This window comes from Mesoplodon mirus (genome assembly GCF_964341445.2).
Source record: "Mesoplodon mirus genome assembly, chromosome: 1".
NCBI lineage: Eukaryota > Metazoa > Chordata > Mammalia > Artiodactyla > Ziphiidae > Mesoplodon > Mesoplodon mirus.
The window spans coordinates 187,194,982-187,215,390 of NC_138976.1; positions in this window are offsets into that span (position 1 = coordinate 187,194,982).

The following is a 20,409-nucleotide window of genomic DNA, read 5'->3' on the forward strand; positions in this document are numbered from 1 at the left end:
AAGTCGAGGGGAAAATAGGTCAATATATACATTGATATATGGTGAACTAAACCTTAGGCCAGCAACAATGGAGAGGACCTGACCCTTAGAAACTTACAAGTAAGCTGGAATCTTCAAAAGTTCAAATCTTTATAAGTAAAATATTTATTAAAATGAATAACCAAGTGTTTTAATTGACATCAGAAGATCAAAACAATAAACCCTGAGAACATAGAAAAAAAGATAAATAAAGATATGAGCAGAACTTAATACAACAGAAAACGTATAAAATTCAGGTGATTAGTAAGTCCAAAGAATCTTCTTTGAAAAGATTGAAAAGACACACTTTGATTAAGGAAAACAAAAACATAAGTATAGAATATACAGAAAGAATCAGGACAATGTTATAGCAGAGAATATATGAAATGCCAGTAAATTTGAACATTTCTGTAAAGTGGACCATTTCCTAGCTCCTAAAGTTTACCAAACCTGACACAAGAGGAAATCATTTAAGGTCATCATGTCTGCCCTTGGCATTCTCGGAACGCCCTGGCCTCAGGATGCAGCCTCTGTAGTCCATGGTAACCTGCGGAGAGGGGGCGGGGCTGAGGGTGGTTGGAACTCTGCCCTCACTGAAGGAGTGGGTGTGGCCATCTCTGCTGTGACTGAACAAAGGGCAGGGGAGCAGGGGGCCCAGGGCAGGGCCCTCAGAGCACGGCAGGTCCAGTGGGGTGTCACAAGCATTTAGGCCCAAGCCAAAGGGCGCCTTCTTTGTCTCCACAGCTGCCCAAACTCTCACCTTTCCACTCAGGCCGACCTCTTACTTGAAGTGTGTGTGGAACCTGTCCTCACAGTACACCTCGCTGCACAGCTAACCATAGGTCTGGGCATCGTAGCTTCCTGCCAGGTGACCGAAGTTCGCAGGCAGGTGTGTCCCAGGGACACATGCAAAGAGGCTCCTGCCCGGGCCAAAGGCTGCCCACTGCCCCTGCCCCAGATCGGGGGCCGCCAATCAGCCCTGTCGGAGTCCCCTGCCTCTAGAGGGAGTATTGGACCAATACTTGTAGAAAATGGTGTCCTCGTGGGCAACTCATTGGAGGGACACAAATAAATCTTTGCCGTCTTTCTGCGGAAGCTTACGAGCGTTCACACCTAAGCGTCTTACAAGGTCAGCTGTTTAGCTAAACATGAGCTCATGATCTAAATTTACACAATAATGAAGAAATCAGCTACGAGGGGAGACAATCAGTAAAGACTATCAATACCAGAATTAGATTCCCAAGGCCATCCAGCAATTGTTGGAATAATCAGGTGCAAGGCAGAATATACCCATAAAACTGGAACTGAAACAAGGAACAAGGATGTTTTCAAAGACTGGTAGGATCTCTAAAACATTTTTAAAGTACATGTCATTGATAAAGCTAAATACTCAAAGGTTGTGTAATACAACAGATTAAGCATTGAGAAGAGTGAAATTATGCTGTTTTGAAAACTATGGCAGGTGAGATTTTCTGCCTAATTATATAAGAAGATTTCTCTAAAAATACACATTATTTCAATGACTTATTGGCTGTGAAATAAGTTAAGGTTATTTCAAATGGCTTGTCTGCAAAGAAAGGTGAGATGTAGGGAATCACAGAAAGTCGAAGGGAAAATAGGTCAATATATACATTGCTATATGGTGAACTAAACCTTAGGCCAGCAACAATGGAGAGGACCTGACCCTTAGAAACTTACAAGTAAGCTGGAATCTTCAAAATTTCAAATCTTTATAAGTAAAATATTTATTAAAATGAATAACCAAGTGTTTTAATTGACATCAGAAGATCAAAACTATAAACCCTGAGAACATAGAAAAAAGATAAATAAAGATATGAGCAGAACTTAATACAACAGAAAACGTATAAAATTGAGGTGATTTAGTAAGTCCAAAGAATCTTCTTTGAAAAGATTGAAAAGACACACTTTGATTAAGGAAAACAAAAATATAAGTATAGAATATACAGAAAGAATCAGGACAATGTTATAGCAGAAAACATATGAAATGCCAGTAATTTGAACATTTCTGTAAAGTGGACCATTTCCTAGCTCCTAAAGTTTACCAAACCTGACACAAGAGGAAATCATTTAAGGTCATCATGTCTGCCCTTGGCATTCTCGGAACGCCCTGGCCTCAGGATGCAGCCTCTGTAGTCCATGGTAACCTGCGGAGAGGGGTCGGGGCTGAGGGTGGTTGGAACTCTGCCCTCACTGAAGGAGTGGGTGTGGCCATCTCTGCTGTGACTGAACAAAGGGCAGGGGAGCAGGGGGCCCAGGGCAGTGCCCTCAGAGCACGGCAGTTCCAGTGGGGTGTCACAAGCATTTAGGCCCAGGCCAAAGGGCGCCTTCTTTGTCTGCACAGCTGCCCAAACTCTCACCTTTCCACTCAGGCCGACCTCTTACTTGAAGTGTGTGTGGAACCTGTCCTCACAGTACACCTCGCTGCACAGCTAACCATAGGTCTGGGCATCGTAGCTTCCTGCCAGGTGACCGAAGTTCGCAGGCAGGTGTGTCCCAGGGACACATGCAAAGAGGCTCCTGCCCGGGCCACAGGCTACCCACTGCCCCTGCCCCAGATCGGGGGCCGCCAATCAGCCCTGTCGGAGTCCCCTGCCTCTAGAGGGAGTATTGGACCAACACTTGTAGAAAACGGTGTCCTCGTGGGCAACTCATTGGAGGGACACAAATAAATCTTTGCCGTCTTTCTGCAGAAGCTTACGAGCGTTCACACCTAAGCGTCTTACAAGGTCAGCTGTTTAGCTAAACATGAGCTCATGATCTAAATTTACACAATAATGAAGAAATCAGCTACGAGGGGAGACAATCAGTAAAGACTATCAATACCAGAATTAGATTCCCAAGGCCATCCAGCAATTGTTGGAATAATCAGGTGCAAGGCAGAATATATACATAAAACTGGAACTGAAACAAGGAACAAGGATGTTTTCAAAGACTGGTAGGATCTCTAAAACATTTTTAAAGTACATGTCATTGATAAAGCTAAATACTCAAAGGTTGTGTAATACAACAGATTAAGCATTGAGAAGAGTGAAATTATGCTGTTTTGAAAACTATGGCAGGTGAGATTTTCTGCCTAATTATATAAGAAGATTTCTCTAAAAATACACATTATTTCAATGACTTATTGGCTGTGAAATAAGTTAAGGGTATTTCAAATGGCTTGTCTGCAAAGAAAGGTGAGATGTAGGGAATCACAGAAAGTCGAGGGGAAAATAGGTCAATATATACATTGCTATATGGTGAACTAAACCTTAGGCCAGCAACAATGGAGAGGACCTGACCCTTAGAAACTTACAAGTAAGCTGGAATCTTCAAAAGTTCAAATCTTTATAAGTAAAATATTTATTAAAATGAATAACCAAGTGTTTTAATTGACATCAGAAGATCAAAACAATAAACCCTGAGAACATAGAAAAAAAGATAAATAAAGATATGATCAGAACTTAATACAACAGAAAACGTATAAAATTCAGGTGATTTAGTAAGTCCAAAGAATCTTCTTTGAAAAGATTGAAAAGACACACTTTGATTAAGGAAAACAAAAACATAAGTATAGAATATACAAAAAGAATCAGGACAATGTTATAGCAGAGAATACATGAAATGCCAGTAAATTTGAACATTTCTGTAAAGTGGACCATTTCCTAGCTCCTAAAGTGTACCAAACCTGACACAAGAGGAAATCATTTAAGGTCATCATGTCTGCCCTTGGCATTCTCGGAACACCCTGGCCTCAGGATGCAGCCTCTGTAGTCCATGGTAACCTGCGGTGAGGGGGCGGGGCTGAGGGTGGTTGGAAATCTGGCCTCACTGGAGGAGTGGGTGTGGCCATCTCTGCTGTGACTGAACAAAGGGCAGGGGAGCAGGGGGCCCAGGGCAGGGCCCTCAGAGCACGGCAGGTCCAGTGGGCTGTCACAAGCATTTAGGCCCAGGCCAAAGGGCGCCTTCTTTGTCTGCACAGCTGCCCAAACTCTCACCTTTCCACTCAGGCCGACCTCTTACTTGAAGTGTGTGTGGAACCTGTCCTCACAGTACACCTCGCTGCACAGCTAACCATAGGTCTGGGCATCGTAGCTTCCTGCCAGGTGACCGAAGTTCGCAGGCAGGTGTGTCCCAGGGACACATGCAAAGAGGCTCCTGCCCGGGCCACAGGCTGCCCAGTGCCCCTGCCCCAGATCGGGGGCCGCCAATCTGCCCTGTCGGAGTCCCCTGCCTCTAGAGGGAGTATTGGACCAACACTTGTAGAAAACGGTGTCCTCGTGGGCAACTCATTGGAGGGACACAAATAAATCTTTGCCGTCTTTCTGCGGAAGCTTACGAGCGTTCACACCTAAGCGTCTTACAAGGTCAGCTGTTTAGCTAAACATGAGCTCATGATCTAAATTTACACAATAATGAAGAAATCAGCTACGAGGGGAGACAATCAGTAAAGACTATCAATACCAGAATTAGATTCCCAAGGCCATCCATCAATTGTTGGAATAATCAGGTGCAAGGCAGAATATATACATAAAACTGGAACTGAAACAAGGAACAAGGATGTTTTCAAAGACTGGTAGGGTCTCTGAAACATTTTTAAAGTACATGTCATTGATAAAGCTAAATACTCAAAGGTTGTGTAATACAACAGATTAAGCATTGAGAAGAGTGAAATTATGCTGTTTTGAAAACTATGGCAGGTGAGATTTTCTGCCTAATTATATAAGAAGATTCCTCTAAAAATACACATTATTTCAATGACTTATTGGCTGTGAAATAAGTTAAGGGTATTTCAAATGGCTTGTCTGCAAAGAAAGGTGAGATGTAGGGAATCACAGAAAGTCGAGGGGAAAATAGGTCAATATATACATTGCTATATGGTGAACTAAACCTTAGGCCAGCAACAATGGAGAGGACCTGACCCTTAGAAACTTACAAGTAAGCTGGAATCTTCAAAATTTCAAATCTTTATAAGTAAAATATTTATTAAAATGAATAACCAAGTGTTTTAATTTACATCAGAAGATCAAAACAATAAACCCTGAGAACATAGAAAAAAGATAAATAAAGATATGAGCAGAACTTAATACAACAGAAAACGTATAAAATTGAGGTGATTTAGTACGTCCAAAGAATCTTCTTTGAAAAGATTGAAAAGACACACTTTGATTAAGGAAAACAAAAACATAAGTATAGAATATACAGAAAGAATCAGGACAATGTTATAGCAGAGAATATATGAAATGCCAGTAAATTTGAACATTTCTGTAAAGTGGACTATTTCCTAGCTCCTAAAGTTTAACAAACCTGACACAAGAGGAAATCATTTAAGGTCATCATGTCTGCCCTTGGCATTCTCGGAACGCCCTGGCCTCAGGATGCAGCCTCTGTCGTCCATGGTAACCTGCGGAGAGGGGGCGGGGCTGAGGGTGGTTGGAACTCTGCCCGCACTGAAGGAGTGGGTGTGGCCATCTCTGCTGTGAATGAACAAAGGGCAGGGGAGCAGGGGGCCCAGTGCAGGGCCCTCAGAGCACGGCAGGTCCAGTGGGGTGTCACAAGCATTTAGGCCCAGGCCAAAGGGCGCCTTTTTTGTCTGCACAGCTGCCCAAACTCTCAACTTTCCACTCAGGCCGACCTCTTACTTGAAGTGTGTGTGGAACCTGTCCTCACAGTACACCTCGCTGCACAGCTAACCATAGGTCTGGGCATCGTAGCTTCCTGCCAGGTGACCGAAGTTCGCAGTCAGATGTGTCCCAGGGACACATGCAAAGAGGCTCCTGCCCGGGCCACAGGCTGCCCACTGCCCCTGCCCCAGATCGGGGGCCGCCAATCAGCCCTGTCGGAGTCCCCTGCCTCTAGAGGGAGTATTGGACCAACACTTGTAGAAAACGGTGTCCACGTGGGCATCTCATTGGAGGGACAGAAATAAATCTTTGCCGTCTTTCTGTGGAAGCTTACGAGCATTCACACCTATGCGTCTTACAAGGTCAGCTGTTTAGCTAAACATGAGCTCATGATCTAAATTTACACAATAATGAAGAAATCAGCTACGAGCGGAGACAATCAGTAAAGACTATCAATACCAGAATTAGATTCCCAAGGCCATCCATCAATTGTTGGAATAATAGGTGCAAGGCAGTATATATACATAAAACTGGAACTGAAACAAGGAACAAGGATGTTTTCAAAGACTGGTAGGATCTCGAAAACATTTTTAAAGTACATGTCATTGATAAAGCTAAATACTCAAAGGTTGTGTAATACAACAGATTAAGCATTGAGAAGAGTGAAATTATGCTGTTTTGAAAACTATGGCAGGTGAGATTTTCTGCCTAATTATATAAGAAGATTTCTCTAAAAATACACATTATTTCAATGACTTATTGGCTGTGAAATAAGTTAAGGGTATTTCAAATGGCTTGTCTGCAAAGAAAGGTGAGATGTAGGGAATCACAGAAAGTCGAGGGGAAAATAGGTCAATATATACATTGCTATATGGTGAACTAAACCTTAGGCCAGCAACAATGGAGAGGACCTGACCCTTAGAAACTTACAAGTAAGCTGGAATCTTCAAAAGTTCAAATCTTTATAAGTAAAATATTTATTAAAATGAATAACCAAGTGTTTTAATTGACATCAGAAGATCAAAACAATAAACCCTGAGAACATAGAAAAAAAGATAAATAAAGATATGAGCAGAACTTAATACAACAGAAAACGTATAAAATTCAGGTGATTTAGTAAGTCCAAAGAATCTTCTTTGAAACGATTGAAAAGACACACTTTGATTAAGGAAAACAAAAACATAAGTATAGAATATACAGAAAGAATCAGGACAATGTTATAGCAGAGAATATATGAAATGCCAGTAAATTTGAACATTTCTGTAAAGTGGACCATTTCCTAGCTCCTAAAGTTTACCAAACCTGACACAAGAGGAAATCATTTAAGGTCATCATGTCTGCCCTTGGCATTCTCGGAACGCCCTGGCCTCAGGATGCAGCCTCTGTAGTCCATGGTAACCTGCGGAGAGGGGGCGGGGCTGAGGGTGGTTGGAACTCTGCCCTCACTGAAGGAGTGGTTGTGGCCATCTCTGCTGTGACTGAACAAAGGGCAGGGGAGCAGGGGGCCCAGGGCTGGACCCTCAGAGCACGGCAGGTCCAGTGGGGTGTCACAAGCATTTAGGCCCAGGCAAAAGGGCGCCTTCTTTGTCTGCACAGCTGCCCAAACTCTCACCTTTCCACTCAGGCCGACCTCTTACTTGAAGTGTGTGTGGAACCTGTCCTCACAGTACACCTCGCTGCACAGCTAACCATAGGTCTGGGCATCGTAGCTTCCTGCCAGGTGACCGAAGTTCGCAGGCAGATGTGTCCCAGGGACACATGCAAAGAGGCTCCTGCCCGGGCCACAGGATGCCCACTGCCCCTGCCCCAGATCGGGGGCCGCCAATCAGCCCTGTCAGAGTCCCCTGCCTCTAGAGGGAGTATTGGACCAACACTTGTAGAAAACGGTGTCCTCGTGGGCAACTCATTGGAGGGACACAAATAAATCTTTGCCGTCTTTCTACGGAAGCTTACGAGCGTTCACACCTAAGCGTCTTACAAGGTCAGCTGTTTAGCTAAACATGAGCTCATGATCTAAATTTACACAATAATGAAGAAATCAGCTACGAGGGGAGACAATCAGTAAAGACTATCAATACCAGAATTAGATTCCCAAGGCCATCCAGCAATTGTTGGAATAATCAGGTGCAAGGCAGAATATATACATAAAACTGGAACTGAAACAAGGAACAAGGATGTTTTCAAAGACTGGTAGGATCTCTAAAACATTTTTAAAGTACATGTCATTGATAAAGCTAAATACTCAAAGGTTGTGTAATACAACAGATTAAGCATTGAGAAGAGTGAAATTATGCTGTTTTGAAAACTATGGCAGGTGAGATTTTCTGCCTAATTATATAAGAAGATTTCTCTAAAAAACACACATTATTTCAATTGCTTATTGGCTGTGAAATAAGTTAAGGGTATTTCAAATGGCTTGTCTGCAAAGAAAGGTGAGATGTAGGGAATCACAGAAAGTCGAGGGGAAAATAGGTCAATATATACATTGCTATATGGTGAACTAAACCTTAGGCCAGCAGCAATGGAGAGGACCTGACCCATAGAAACTTACAAGTAAGCTGGAATCTTCAAAAGTTCAAATCTTTATAAGTAAAATATTTATTAAAATGAATAACCAAGTGTTTTAATTGACATCAGAAGATCAAAACAATAAACCCTGAGAACATAGAAAAAAGATAAATAAAGATATGAGCAGAACTTAATACAACAGAAAACGTATAAAATTGAGGTGATTTTGTAAGTCCAAAGAATCTTCTTTGAAAAGATTGAAAAGACACACTTTGATTAAGGAAAACAAAAACATAAGTAAAGAATATACAGAAAGAATCAGGACAATGATATAGCAGAGAATATAAGAAATGCCAGTAAATTTGAACATTTCTGTAAAGTGGACCATTTCCTAGCTCCTAAAGTTTACCAAACCTGACACAAGAGGAAATCATTTAAGGTCATCATGTCTGCCCTTGGCATTCTCGGAACGCCCTGGCCTCAGGATGCAGCCTCTGTAGTCCATGGTAACCTGCGGAGAGGGGGCGGGGCTGAGGGTGGTTGGAACTCTGCCCTCACTGAAGGAGTGGGTGTGGCCATCTCTGCTGTGACTGAACAAAGGGCAGGGGAGCAGGGGGCCCAGGGCAGGGCCCTCAGAGCACGGCAGGTCCAGTGGGCTGTCACAAGCATTTAGGCCCAGGCCAAAGGGCGCCTTCTTTGTCTGCACAGCTGCCCAAACTCTCACCTTTCCACTCAGGCCGACCTCTTACTTGAAGTGTGTGTGGAACCTGTCCTCACAGTACACCTCGCTGCACAGCTAACCATAGGTCTGGGCATCGTAGCTTCCTGCCAGGTGACCGAAGTTCGCAGGCAGATGTGTCCCATGGACACATGCAAAGAGGCTCCTGCCCGGGCCACAGGCTGCCCACTGCCCCTGCCCCAGATCGGGGGCCGTCAATCAGCCCTGTCGGAATCCCCTGCCTCTAGAGGGAGTATTGGACCAACACTTGTAGAAAACGGTGTCCTCGTGGGCAACTCATTGGAGGGACACAAATAAATCTTTGCCGTCTTTCTACGGAAGCTTACGAGCGTTCACACCTAAGCGTCTTACAAGGTCAGCTGTTTAGCTAAACATGAGTTCATGATCTAAATTTACACAATAATGAAGAAATCAGCTACGAGGGGAGACAATCAGTAAAAACTATCAATACCAGAATTAGATTCCCAAGGCCATCCATCAATTGTTGGAATAATCAGGTGCAAGGCAGAATATATACATAAAACTGGAACTGAAACAAGGAACAAGGATGTTTTCAAAGACTGGTAGGATCTCTAAAACATTTTTAAAGTACATGTCATTGATAAAGCTAAATACTCAAAGGTTGTGTAATACAACAGATTAAGCATTGAGAAGAGTGAAATTATGCTGTTTTGAAAACTATGGCAGGTGAGATTTTCTGCCTAATTATATAAGAAGATTTCTCTAAAAAATACACATTATTTCAATGACTTATTGGCTGTGAAATAAGTTAAGGGTATTTCAAATGACTTGTCTGCAAAGAAAGGTGAGATGTAGGGAATCACAGAAAGTCGAGGGGAAAATAGGTCAATATATACATTGCTATATGGTGAACTAAACCTTAGGCCAGCAACAATGGAGAGGACCTGACCCTTAGAAACTTACAAGAAAGCTGGAATCTTCAAAATTTCAAATCTTTATAAGTAAAATATTTATTAAAATGAATAACCAAGTGTTTTATTTGACATCAGAAGATCAAAACAATAAACCCTGAGAACATAGAAAAAAGATAAATAAAGATATGAGCAGAAATTAATACAACAGAAAACGTATAAAATTGAGGTGATTTAGTAAGTCCAAAGAATCTTCTTTGAAAAGATTGAAAAGACACACTTTGATTAAGGAAAAAAAAAACATAAGTAAAGAATATACAGAAAGAATCAGGACAATGTTATAGCAGGGAATATATGAAATGCCAGTAAATTTGAACATTTCTGTAAAGTGGACCATTTCCTAGCTCCTAAAGTTTACCAAACCTGACACAAGAGGAAATCATTTAAGGTCATCATGTCTGCCCTTGGCATTCTCGGAACGCCCTGGCCTCAGGATGCAGCCTCTGTAGTCCATGGTAACCTGCGGAGAGGGGGCGGGGCTGAGGGTGGTTGGAACTCTGCCCTCACTGAAGGAGTGGGTGTGGCCATCTCTGCTGTGACTGAACAAAGGGCACGGGAGCAGGGGGACCAGGGCAGGGCCCTCAGAGCACGGCAGGTCCAGTGGGGTGTCACAAGCATTTAGGCCCAGGCCAAAGGGCGCCTTCTTTGTCTGCAGAGCTGCCCAAACTCTCACCTTTCCACTCAGGCCGACCTCTTACTTGAAGTGTGTGTGGAACCTGTCCTCACAGTACACCTCGCTGCACAGCTAACCATAGGTCTGGGCATCGTAGCTTCCTGCCAGGTGACCGAAGTTCGCAGGCAGATGTGTCCCAGGGACACATGCAAAGAGGCTCCTGCCCGGGCCACAGGCTGCCCACTGCCCCTGCCCCAGATCGGGGGCCGCCAATCAGCCCTGTCGGAGTCCCCTGCCTCTAGAGGGAGTATTGGACCAACACTTGTAGAAAACGGTGTCCTCGTGGGCAACTCATTGGAGGGACACAAATAAATCTTTGCCGTCTTTCTGCGGAAGCTTACGAGCGTTCACACCTAAGCGTCTTACAAGGTCAGCTGTTTAGCTAAACATGAGCTCATGATCTAAATTTACACAATAATGAAGAAATCAGCTACGAGGGGAGACAATCAGTAAAGACTATCAATACCAGAATTAGATTCCCAAGGCCATCCAGCAATTGTTGGAATAATCAGGTGCAAGGCAGAATATATACATAAAACTGGAACTGAAACAAGGAACAAGGATGTTTTCAAAGACTGGTAGGATCTCTAAAACATTTTTAAAGTACATGTCATTGATAAAGCTAAATACTCAAAGGTTGTGTAATACAACAGATTAAGCATAGAGAAGAGTGAAATTATGCTGTTTTGAAAACTATGGCAGGTGAGATTTCCTGCCTAATAATATAAGAAGATTTCTCTAAAAATACACATTATTTCAATGACTTATTGGCTGTGAAATAAGTTAAGGGTATTTCAAATGGCTTGTCTGCAAAGAAAGGTGAGATGTAGGGAATCACAGAAAGTCGAGGGGAAAATAAGTCAATATATACATTGCTATATGGTGAACTAAACCTTAGGCCAGCAACAATGGAGAGGACCTGACCCTTAGAAACTTACAAGTAAGCTGGAATCTTCAAAAGTTCAAATCTTTATAAGTAAAATATTTATTAAAATGAATAACCAAGTGTTTTAATTGACATCAGAAGATCAAAACAATAAACACAGAGAACATAGAAAAAAGATAAATAAAGATATGAGCAGAACTTAATACAACAGAAAACGTATAAAATTGAGGTGATTTAGTAAGTCCAAAGAATCTTCTTTGAAAAGATTGAAAAGACACACTTTGATTAAGGAAAACAAAAACATAAGTAAAGAATATACAGAAAGAATCAGGACAATGTTATAGCAGAAAACATATGAAATGCCAGTAAATTTGAACATTTCTGTAAGTGGACCATTTCCTAGCTCCTAAAGTTTACCAAACCTGACACAAGAGGAAATCATTTAAGGTCATCATGTCTGCCCTTGGCATTCTCGGAACGCCCTGGCCTCAGGATGCAGCCTCTGTAGTCCTTGGTAACCTGCGGAGAGGGGGCGGGGCTGAGGGTGGTTGGAACTCTGCCCTCACTGAAGGAGTGGGTGTGGCCATCTCTGCTGTGACTGAACAAAGGGCAGGGGAGCAGGGGGCCCAGTGCAGTGCCCTCAGAGCATGGCAGGTCCAGTGGGGTGTCACAAGCATTTAGGCCCAGGCCAAAGGGCGCCTTCTTTGTCTGCACAGCTGCCCAAACTCTCACCTTTCCACTCAGGCCGACCTCTTACTTGAAGTGTGTGTGGAACCTGTCCTCACAGTACACCTCGCTGCACAGCTAACCATAGGTCTGGGCATCGTAGCTTCCTGCCAGGTGACCGAAGTTTGCAGGCAGATGTGTCCCTGGGACACATGCAAAGAGGCTCCTGCCCGGGCCACAGGCTGCCCACTGCCCCTGCCCCAGATCGGGGGCCGCCAATCAGCCCTGTCGGAGTCCCCTGCCTCTAGAGGGAGTATTGGACCAACACTTGTAGTAAACGGTGTCCTCGTGGGCAACTCATTGGAGGGACAGAAATAAATCTTGGCCGTCTTTCTGCAGAAGCTTACGAGCGTTCACACCTAATCTTCTTAGAAGGTCAGCTGTTTAGCTAAACATGAGCTCATGATCTAAATTTACACAATAATGAAGAAATCAGCTACGAGGGGAGACAATCAGTAAAGACTATCAATACCAGAATTAGATTCCCAAGGCCATCCAGCAATTGTTGGAATAATCAGGTGCAAGGCAGAACATATACATAAAACTGGAACTGAAACAAGGAACAAGGATGTTTTCAAAGACTGGTAGGATCTCTAAAACATTTTTAAAGTACATGTCATTGATAAAGCTAAATACTCAAAGGTTGTGTAATACAACAGATTAAGCATTGAGAAGAGTGAAATTATGCTGTTTTGAAAACTATGGCAGGTGAGATTTTCTGCCTAATTATATAAGAAGATTTCTCTAAAAATACACATTATTTCAATGACTTATTGGCTGTGAAATAAGTTAAGGGTATTTCAAATGGCTTGTCTGCAAAGAAAGGTGAGATGTAGGGAATCACAGAAAGTCGAGGGGAAAATAGGTCAATATATACATTGCTATATGGTGAACTAAACCTTAGGCCAGCAACAATGGAGAGAACCTGACCCTTAGAAACTTACAAGTAAGCTGGAATCTTCAAAAGTTCAAATCTTTATAAGTAAAATATTTATTAAAATGAATAACCAAGTGTTTTAATTGACATCAGAAGATCAAAACAATAAACCCTGAGAACATAGAAAAAAAGATAAATAAAGATATGAGCAGAACTTAATACAACAGAAAACGTATAAAATTGAGGTGATTTAGTAAGTCCAAAGAATCTTCTTTGAAAAGATTGAAAAGACACACTTTGATTAAGGAAAACAAAAACATAAGTATAGAATATACAGAAAGAATCAGGACAATGTTATAGCAGAGAATATATGAAATGCCAGTAAATTTGAACATTTCTGTAAAGTGGACCATTTCCTAGCTCCTAAAGTTTACCAAACCTGACACAAGAGGAAATCATTTAAGGTCATCATGTCTGCCCTTGGCATTCTCGGAACGCCCTGGCCTCAGGATGCAGCCTCTGTAGTCCATGGTAACCTGCGGAGAGGGGGCGGGGCTGAGGGTGGTTGGAACTCTGCCCTCACTGAAGGAGTGGTTGTGGCCATCTCTGCTGTGACTGAACAAAGGGCAGGGGAGCAGGGGGCCCAGGGCAGGACCCTCAGAGCACGGCAGGTCCAGTGGGGTGTCACAAGCATTTAGGCCCAGGCCAAAGGGCGCCTTCTTTGTCTGCACAGCTGCCCAAACTCTCACCTTTCCACTCAGGCCGACCTCTTACTTGAAGTGTGTGTGGAACCTGTCCTCACAGTACACCTCGCTGCACAGCTAACCATAGGTCTGGGCATCGTAGCTTCCTGCCAGGTGACCGAAGTTCGCAGGCAGATGTGTCCCAGGGACACATGCAAAGAGGCTCCTGCCCGGGCCACAGGATGCCCACTGCCCCTGCCCCAGATCGGGGGCCGCCAATCAGTCCTGTCGGAGTCCCCTGCCTCTAGAGGGAGTATTGGACCAACACTTGTAGAAAACGGTGTCCTCGTGGGCAACTCATTGGAGGGACACAAATAAATCTTTGCCGTCTTTCTACGGAAGCTTACGAGCGTTCACACCTAAGCGTCTTACAAGGTCAGCTGTTTAGCTAAACATGAGCTCATGATCTAAATTTACACAATAATGAAGAAATCAGCTACGAGGGGAGACAATCAGTAAAGACTATTAATACCAGAATTAGATTACCAAGGCCATCCAGCAATTGTTGGAATAATCAGGTGCAAGGCAGAATATATACATAAAACTGGAACTGAAACAAGGAACAAGGATGTTTTCAAAGACTGGTAGGATCTCTAAAACATTTTTAAAGTACATGTCTTTGATAAAGCTAAATACTCAAAGGTTGTGTAATACAACAGATTAAGCATTGAGAAGAGTGAAATTATGCTGTTTTGAAAACTATGGCAGGTGAGATTTTCTGCCTAATTATATAAGAAGATTTCTCTAAAAAACACACATTATTTCAATTGCTTATTGGCTGTGAAATAAGTTAAGGGTATTTCAAATGACTTGTCTGCAAAGAAAGGTGAGATGTAGGGAATCACAGAAAGTCGAGGGGAAAATAGGTCAATATATACATTGCTATATGGTGAACTAAACCTTAGGCCAGCAACAATGGAGAGGACCTGACCCATAGAAACTTACAAGTAAGCTGGAATCTTCAAAAGTTCAAATCTTTATAAGTAAAATATTTATTAAAATGAATAACCAAGTGTTTTAATTGACATCAGAAGATCAAAACAATAAACCCAGAGAACATAGAAAAAAGATAAATAAAGATATGAGCAGAACTTAATACAACAGAAAACGTATAAAATTCAGGTGATTTAGTAAGTCCAAATAATCTTCTTTGAAAAGATTGAAAAGACACACTTTGATTAAGGAAAACAAAAACATAAGTAAAGAATATACAGAAAGAATCAGGACAATGATATAGCAGAGAATATAAGAAATGCCAGTAAATTTGAACATTTCTGTAAAGTGGACCATTTCCTAGCTCCTAAAGTTTACCAAACCTGACACAAGAGGAAATCATTTAAGGTCATCATGTCTGCCCTTGGCATTCTCGGAACGCCCTGGCCTCAGGATGCAGCCTCTGTAGTCCATGGTAACCTGCGGAGAGGGGTCGGGGCTGAGGGTGGTTGGAACTCTGCCCTCACTGAAGGAGTGGGTGTGGCCATCTCTGCTGTGACTGAACAAAGGGCAGGGGAGCAGGGGGCCCAGGGCAGGGCCCTCAGAGCACGGCAGGTCCAGTGGGGTGTCACAAGCATTTAGGCCCAGGCCAAAGGGCGCCTTCTTTGTCTGCACAGCTGCCCAAACTCTCACCTTTCCACTCAGGCCGACCTCTTACTTGAAGTGTGTGTGGAACCTGTCCTCACAGTACACCTCGCTGCACAGCTAACCATAGGTCTGGGCATCGTAGCTTCCTGCCAGGTGACCGAAGTTCGCAGGCAGATGTGTCCCAGGGACACATGCAAAGAGGCTCCTGCCCGGGCCACAGGCTGCCCACTGCCCCTGCCCCAGATCGGGGGCCGTCAATCAGCCCTGTCGGAATCCCCTGCCTCTAGAGGGAGTATTGGACCAACACTTGTAGAAAACGGTGTCCTCATGGGCAACTCATTGGAGGGACACAAATAAATCTTTGCCGTCTTTCTACGGAAGCTTACGAGCGTTCACACCTAAGCGTCTTACAAGGTCAGCTGTTTAGCTAAACATGAGCTCATGATCTAAATTTACACAATAATGAAGAAATCAGCTACGAGGGGAGACACTCAGTAAAAACTATCAATACCAGAATTAGATTCCCAAGGCCATCCATCAATTGTTGGAATAATCAGGTGCAAGGCAGAATATATACATAAAACTGGAACTGAAACAAGGAACAAGGATGTTTTCAAAGACTGGTAGGATCTCTAAAACATTTTTAAAGTACATGTCATTGATAAAGCTAAATACTCAAAGGTTGTGTAATACAACAGATTAAGCATTGAGAAGAGTGAAATTATGCTGTTTTGAAAACTATGGCAGGTGAGATTTTCTGCCTAATTATATAAGAAGATTTCTCTAAAAAATACACATTATTTCAATGACTTATTGGCTGTGAAATAAGTTAAGGGTATTTCAAATGACTTGTCTGCAAAGAAAGGTGAGATGTAGGGAATCACAGAAAGTCGAGGGGAAAATAGGTCAATATATACATTGCTATATGGTGAACTAAACCTTAGGCCAGCAACAATGGAGAGGACCTGACCCTTAGAAACTTACAAGTAAGCTGGAATCTTCAAAAGTTCAAATCTTTATAAGTAAAATATTTATTCAAATGAATAACCAAGTGTTTTAATTGACATCAGAAGATCAAAACAATAAACCCTGAGAACATAGAAAAAAGATAAATAAAGATATGAGCAGAACTTAATACAACCGAAAACGTATAAAATTGAGGTGATTTAGTAAGTCCAAAGAATCTTCTTTGAAAAGATTGAAAAGACACACTTTGATTAAGGAAAACAAAAACATAAGTAAAGAATATACAGAAAGAATCAGGACAATGATATAGCAGAGAATATAAGAAATGCCAGTAAATTTGAACATTTCTGTAAAGTGGACCATTTCCTAGCTCCTAAAGTTTACCAAACCTGACACAAGAGGAAATCATTTAAGGTCATCATGTCTGCCTTTGGCATTCTCGGAACGCCCTGGCCTCAGGATGCAGCCTCTGTAGTCCATGGTAACCTGCGGAGAGGGGGCGGGGCTGAGGGTGGTTGGAACTCTGCCCTCACTGAAGGAGTGGGTGTGGCCATCTCTGCTGTGACTGAACAAAGGGCAGGGGAGCAGGGGGCCCAGGGCAGGGCCCTCAGAGCACGGCAGGTCCAGTGGGGTGTCACAAGCATTTAGGCCCAGGCCAAAGGGCGCCTTCTTTGTCTGCACAGCTGCCCAAACTCTCACCTTTCCACTCAGGCCGACCTCTTACTTGAAGTGTGTGTGGAACCTGTCCTCACAGTACACCTCGCTGCACAGCTAACCATAGGTCTGGGCATCGTAGCTTCCTGCCAGGTGACCGAAGTTCGCAGGCAGATGTGTCCCAGGGACACATGCAAAGAGGCTCCTTCCCGCGCCACAGGCTGCCCAATGCCCCTGCCCCAGATCGGGGGCCGTCAATCAGCCCTGTCGGAGTCCCCTGCCTCTAGAGGGAGTATTGGACCAACACTTGTAGAAAACGGTGTCCTCGTGGGCAACTCATTGGAGGGACACAAATAAATCTTTGCCGTCTTTCTGCAGAAGCTTACGAGCGTTCACACCTAAGCGTCTTACAAGGTCAGCTGTTTAGCTAAACATGAGCTCATGATCTAAATTTACACAATAATGAAGAAATCAGCTACGAGGGGAGACAATCAGTAAAGACTATCAATACCAGAATTAGATTCCCAAGGCCATCCAGCAATTGTTGGAATAATCAGGTGCAAGGCAGAATATATACATAAAACTGGAACTGAAACAAGGAACAAGGATGTTTTCAAAGACTGGTAGGATCTCTAAAACATTTTTAAAGTACATGTCATTGATAAAGCTAAATACTCAAAGGTTGTGTAATACAACAGATTAAGCATTGAGAAGAGTGAAATTATGCTGTTTTGAAAACTATGGCAGGTGAGATTTTCTGCCTAATTATATAAGAAGATTTCTCTAAAAAATACACATTATTTCAATGACTTATTGGCTGTGAAATAAGTTAAGGGTATTTCAAATGACTTGTCTGCAAAGAAAGGTGAGATGTAGGGAATCACAGAAAGTCGAGGGGAAAATAGGTCAATATATACATTGCTATATGGTGAACTAAACCTTAGGCCAGCAACAATGGAGAGGACCTGACCCTTAGAAACTTACAAGTAAGCTGGAATCTTCAAAATTTCAAATCTTTATAAGTAAAATATTTATTAAAATGAATAACCAAGTGTTTTAATTGACATCAGAAGATCAAAACAATAAACCCTGAGAACATAGAAAAAAGATAAATAAAGATATGAGCAGAACTTAATACAACAGAAAACGTATAAAATTGAGGTGATTTAGTAAGTCCAAAGAATCTTCTTTGAAAAGATTGAAAAGACACACTTTGATTAAGGAAAACAAAAACATAAGTAAAGAATATACAGAAAGAATCAGGACAATGATATAGCAGAGAATATAAGAAATGCCAGTAAATTTGAACATTTCTGTAAAGTGGACCATTTCCTAGCTCCTAAAGTTTACCAAACCTGACACAAGAGGAAATCATTTAAGGTCATCATGTCTGCCTTTGGCATTCTCGGAACGCCCTGGCCTCAGGATGCAGCCTCTGTAGTCCATGGTAACCTGCTGAGAGGGGGCGGGGCTGAGGGTGGTTGGAACTCTGCCCTCACTGAAGGAGTGGGTGTGGCCATCTCTGCTGTGACTGAACAAAGGGCAGGGGAGCAGGGGGCCCAGGGCAGGGCCCTCAGAGCACGGCAGGTCCAGTGGGGTGTCACAAGCATTTAGGCCCAGGCCAAAGGGCGCCTTCTTTGTCTGCACAGCTGCCCAAACTCTCACCTTTCCACTCAGGCCGACCTCTTACTTGAAGTGTGTGTGGAACCTGTCCTCACAGTACACCTCGCTGCACAGCTAACCATAGGTCTGGGCATCGTAGCTTCCTGCCAGGTGACCGAAGTTCGCAGGCAGATGTGTCCCAGGGACACATGCAAAGAGGCTCCTTCCCGCGCCACAGGCTGCCCAATGCCCCTGCCCCAGATCGGGGGCCGTCAATCAGCCCTGTCGGAGTCCCCTGCCTCTAGAGGGAGTATTGGACCAACACTTGTAGAAAACGGTGTCCTCGTGGGCAACTCATTGGAGGGACACAAATAAATCTTTGCCGTCTTTCTGCAGAAGCTTACGAGCGTTCACACCTAAGCGTCTTACAAGGTCAGCTGTTTAGCTAAACATGAGCTCATGATCTAAATTTACACAATAATGAAGAAATCAGCTACGAGGGGAGACAATCAGTAAAGACTATCAATACCAGAATTAGATTCCCAAGGCCATCCAGCAATTGTTGGAATAATCAGGTGCAAGGCAGAATATATACATAAAACTGGAACTGAAACAAGGAACAAGGATGTTTTCAAAGACTGGTAGGATCTCTAAAACATTTTTAAAGTACATGTCATTGATAAAGCTAAATACTCAAAGGTTGTGTAATACAACAGATTAAGCATAGAGAAGAGTGAAATTATGCTGTTTTGAAAACTATGGCAGGTGAGATTTCCTGCCTAATAATATAAGAAGATTTCTCTAAAAATACACATTATTTCAATGACTTATTGGCTGTGAAATAAGTTAAGGGTATTTCAAATGGCTTGTCTGCAAAGAAAGGTGAGATGTAGGGAATCACAGAAAGTCGAGGGGAAAATAGGTCAATATATACATTGCTATATGGTGAACTAAACCTTAGGCCAGCAACAATGGAGAGGACCTGACCCTTAGAAACTTACAAGTAAGCTGGAATCTTCAAAAGTTCAAATCTTTATAAGTAAAATATTTATTAAAATGAATAACCAAGTGTTTTAATTGACATCAGAAGATCAAAACAATAAACACAGAGAACATAGAAAAAAGATAAATAAAGATATGAGCAGAACTTAATACAACAGAAAACGTATAAAATTGAGGTGATTTAGTAAGTCCAAAGAATCTTCTTTGAAAAGATTGAAAAGACACACTTTGATTAAGGAAAACAAAAACATAAGTAAAGAATATACAGAAAGAATCAGGACAATGTTATAGCAGAAAACATATGAAATGCCAGTAAATTTGAACATTTCTGTAAGTGGACCATTTCCTAGCTCCTAAAGTTTACCAAACCTGACACAAGAGGAAATCATTTAAGGTCATCATGTCTGCCCTTGGCATTCTCGGAACGCCCTGGCCTCAGGATGCAGCCTCTGTAGTCCTTGGTAACCTGCGGAGAGGGGGCGGGGCTGAGGGTGGTTGGAACTCTGCCCTCACTGAAGGAGTGGGTGTGGCCATCTCTGCTGTGACTGAACAAAGGGCAGGGGAGCAGGGGGCCCAGTGCAGTGCCCTCAGAGCATGGCAGGTCCAGTGGGGTGTCACAAGCATTTAGGCCCAGGCCAAAGGGCGCCTTCTTTGTCTGCACAGCTGCCCAAACTCTCACCTTTCCACTCAGGCCGACCTCTTACTTGAAGTGTGTGTGGAACCTGTCCTCACAGTACACCTCGCTGCACAGCTAACCATAGGTCTGGGCATCGTAGCTTCCTGCCAGGTGACCGAAGTTTGCAGGCAGATGTGTCCCAGGGACACATGCAAAGAGGCTCCTGCCCGGGCCACAGGCTGCCCACTGCCCCTGCCCCAGA